Below are 5,000 nucleotides of genomic sequence, written 5' to 3'. Positions count from 1 at the left end.
TCAACATTATCCGCTATATATTCATAGATCGCCTGAGTTTTGTGAGAAGGTGCTGAGTATGTCTGAAACGCGTATAGCTTTCCATGGCTTATTACAAAGGATTACAAAGGAAGGAAATGCCGACAGGAGATCTTTTGGTCCATAACTAGGTCGAATGAGAAAAAAATAGATAAAAAGATAATAAAACAAATGAATAAACAATTTAATAAATAAATGAATAATTCAAATAGATAAATAGATAATGATAGATAATAAACCAACATATAGATGATAGTAATTTATATATACAAAACAGATGAATAATTATAATGATAAATTGATAAATAGAATAATTATTTTTAACGAGAGCTGGGCAACATTTTCATGCACCCCAGTGTAGCCAAAATGGCTAACGAATTGAATAGACTTAGTAATCATGTAGTGATTGCTGAAACAATATTTTTTTAAGAAAAGGTTAGATAAATTTATGTATAGGGATGACAGGATGTAAGGGACATGGAACTACCTAGTGTAGGCCTTATGGTCTCTTGCAGTCTTCTCCATACTTATGTCCTTCTTATGTTCTTTAGTTCTTATCATAAAACGTGTCCTTAACTACTCACCGTACTTAGAACCATTACAATTGCAGGAAACTTGGTACGTGTAAAGGTGTTATCGCACCGAGCTATTTTTCCTTCAACCTCCAATTAATCAGCGATACCGCCCACCTCTAGATTTTTTTTCCGCTGTGAAATAACTGCAACGACCTATTTTGTTTTCTCAACACGTTACATAAAATATCGTTTGATATGGTGGAGGGAAATTATTTTCCCCCCAGCACATCAGATTCCTTCCCAAAAGCTGCGGGCTATAAATCTACTCTAACAGTCGGAGAAAAAATAGCCAGTACGATACCGCTAGTGTGATAACGACGAATAGATAAACAAACAAATAAATAACATGATAGATAAATAGAATGGAATAAAATAGAATAAAATAAAATAGAATAAAATAAAATAAAGTAAATAAAATAAGATAAAATTAAATTAAATTAAATGAGATCAAATAAAATTAAGTAGATAAACAAAAAATAAAAAAAATAAAATCTAGTCTGAAAAGAACAATATTAAAAAATTATATGTGTAGTGACGGGATACCATGATCTCTCCCGAGCTTCTGGTTCGCGACTTCCCGTTTGGAAACCATTCGTGTATACAAGAGGGACCACGCTCCTTACGTAACTCAGAATCTTCAACAACGACCTGATCTTGATACTAATGAAAGAAAAAATATTCTGTCTCCCTCTTTATGTGTGTGTGTGTACACACATGTTGGTGTAATTACCTAATTAACTTAATGGAACTAATTCCATCTTTCTTATTTGCATTATTTCAAAACCTAACCACAGGGTACACGAACACTCCGAATGAGAGAGATGTCGTTACTCCTTCTTAGCTCTACAGGGCACATGCTAAATTTGAATGAGCACAAATTAACAAGATAGAAATGTGATATAAAAAGGGGAAAAAGGAAAAGAAAGGTGCGAAAGAAGTGACAGTGTTATATTGTAATAAACAAGAGAGTCTTGTCGACTGTTGCTCAACATGGGACGAACCCAGCAATGATATCATCAGACAATGTTGCATTTCTGCAATTCATTTCCTCTCCGACCCGACTCGATGACTTGGCAGCGTTGCAAATGTTAAACACAATAACGACGAATACTGTACACACATTAGGATCTATATACCATGGCGAGTACATTAAACGTCGAATATATATATATATAAATATATATATATATATATATATATATATATATATATATATATATAGATAGATAGATAGATAGATAGATAGATAGATAGACAGATAGATAGATAAATAGATATAGATTTAGATACAAACACACACACATAGAATATATATTTGGCACACTCTAGTTTGCTTTCTTTCTTATAAACTGGAATAATTAGCACCTTGTGCCATTTTGTTGGTCATCTTTCCTTATTTTATATTATATATATATATATATATATATATATATATATATATATATATATTTAAATATATATGTGTATATATATATATATACATACATATATATATAATTAAATGTATATGCATATACATATATATATATACATATATATATATATGTATATATGCATATATATACTGTATATACATACATATATATATATATATATATATATATATATATATACATATATATGTATATATATATATATATATATATATATATATATATATATATATCCCTGACTAAACCACGGCCGTTTCGAAGCAAACATAGATGAATAATCCTAAAAATAGGTTGAATGAATCCCTGGTCGGATATCTATTGATAACGTTATGGTGTAAATGTGGCAACGTTTCTGTGTGGCGTTCGTTTTGGAACAAAGGCAGGAAAGCATTTTAGAACTGTTTCAAATAAGAGAAGATCTCGATAGTGGTAAGGCGGTGATTCATGGGAGCCTGAATTTATTACAAGTATATTGATATCATAACAACGGTTTATACCTTCCACTACTATGACGGCCTTTACAAATTGGTTTCTGGTCGACGATAGACAATTTCATTTAGCGAAGAGAACGGCTAAAACTATCTTGTCCACTTCATTGCGATTCTGTCCTTCACCGAGAAGGGCATCGTTGAAACGAATGAATGTAAATTAACAGAAACGTCTTAATACAAATGAAATAAAAAGAAAAGTGCTACACTCTACGGAAGGCTTTGATTGAAGTGGGGTAAGATGCCAAAGAGTTAAGAAAATGAGAATGGAGGAGACCGCAAGAGATCATATATCCTACACCAGGCAGTTCCATGTCCCTTACCATCTGTCATCACAATCCATAAAGTTATCCAACCTTCTCATAAAACAAACAATTGTTTCAGCACACACTACCTGATTACTAAGTTTATTCCATTCATTAAACACTCCATTGGTAAACTAGTTCTTGCCTATTTCCTTCTTAAATCTAAATTTGTCCAATTCAAATCCATTACTACGAGTCCTGCCCTGCTGTCTCAATATGATGACTTTATCTGTATTACCTGTGTTAAAGCCCAGTCGAGTAGAATGTCAATGAAATTAAATGAATACAGTCGACAGCCAAACTCTGCGCTTGTGTTGCAAATTCAGGCGCGGTGCTGACGAGGCTGCATTTCGCTAAGTGCTGCTTCGCTGATTTCACTAGTACCTGGCATATTGCACAAACGCCAACAATCTCCAGATTACCATATTTTATTGATCCACTCCGTATTATTTTGTCTTATTCTATTTTGTTTCATTCCATATTTTATTCTATTTATTCTATTCCATTTATCTATTTTTCTAGCTAACGCCTACGCATTTAATTGGTTGAAGGGTAACGAATCCCAATATAAACAGTTATATTTTATTTTCTACAACGAATTGGTACTATAATGATCGGAAACGTACTTTTCCATTTCCTATATATTACACTGTATTGAGAATTAATTGGAAAAAAAATCACGAAATAAGAAACAAGCCAGATAATCTTAAAATTGGGGAGCGTGCTTGCAAATGTAAACACTCCTAAACCAAGCATTTCAACAACAACATCACTTCAGCACTGACACCGAGGCATACCTTTGCGAAACCACTCGCAAACGCACATGAATGTACACGCGTACATGTACGCATACACGGTGACAAATATTGATAAGATTCCGTGGGCACGGAGGCAACAGATATGTTCCCCGAAAATCACACACAGTAGAAGAATTTTCTAACGGTCATAGTTGTACATTGGTTATTATTGCAGCTGTAGTCTGCACACACACACACACACACACACACACACAGATCTTCTCTTATTTGAAACAGTTCATTTATCGGTGGCGCAGTTGGTAGAACGATGAACTACTAGCATGGTGGTGCGCGTAGTGCTTGGTTCGAATCCTGCCCAGGGCCGAAATTAATTTCGGTACAGCTGCGCTTCGGGTCGTTACTCTGACTCTCGTGGGCGGGGAGTTGGGGGTGTGTGTGTGTGAAAGGTCATAGCATTACCCATAGATCGGACCTACGAGCTCTGAGCTCTCTTCCAGGAGGGAAATAGCTGTCGATCACGAGTCGAACACGTGATCCAAAAGACCAAGTGAATACACACACACACACACACACACACACACACACACACACACACATAAATATATATATATAAGGATAAGAATATGAAAACTAACTGAAAATATGATCCGCCCCTGACTGTAATATGCAGGAGTGGTGTGTTCTCCACATAAAAAGAAAGAAGAAAACTGAAAGAATACAATGGGCAGCAACTACAGTAATCCCTACCCAAAATGATAAGACACAGAGGGAGAGATAAGAAAAAATGGAACTGCTTGCATTAAATGAAAAAAGATATAGATAGATAGATAGAGAGAGAAAGGTGGTATGATAGCTATCCTCAATACGCAGGTCTCAAACCAGGTCGTGCGATTTAGATTCTGTCAAACAGCCTAATATCCACCCTACCACAAATAATTAGATAAACAAACAAATACATAAATAGATAAATAAACAAATTAATAAATAAGTAAATAAATAGGTGAATAAACATAACTGATTATTTCAGTGAATACAAAATCTAAAAGAAAACGGTCCCAATATTTCAAAACCTACAGTGCAAGTGCATTATAGTTGCTGTTGCAAGAGAAAGAGACAAAATCAAGATATTTATGGGCGGAGATGAGTAGTTTTGTCTTTATTTCATGGTAGTGCCACAATAGTCCCATCTGCTTATATTTCATTGCTATGCCTTCCAGACAAGAGTTCTCAACCGCTCGTGCACAGAGAGGACGAAGAGGAAAGAGAAGAGAGAGCAGCAGAGGGAAGAAAGAGAAGGGGGGAGAAAGAGAGGGAAGAAGCGGGACGGGGAAGAGGAGGCAGAGGGAAGAAGAGGGAAAGAGAAGAGACGGGAGAGTAAGAAGAAAGGGAGGAAGAGGAGAGAAAGGAAAGGGAAAGGAAGGAA

The sequence above is a fragment of the Oratosquilla oratoria genome, chromosome 2 (assembly GCF_046742065.1).
Source record: "Oratosquilla oratoria isolate Oo_2021 chromosome 2, ASM4674206v1, whole genome shotgun sequence".
Taxonomy (NCBI): domain Eukaryota; kingdom Metazoa; phylum Arthropoda; class Malacostraca; order Stomatopoda; family Squillidae; genus Oratosquilla; species Oratosquilla oratoria.
The sequence above is the reverse complement of the archived record's forward strand: the minus strand, read 5'-3'. Positions refer to the sequence as shown.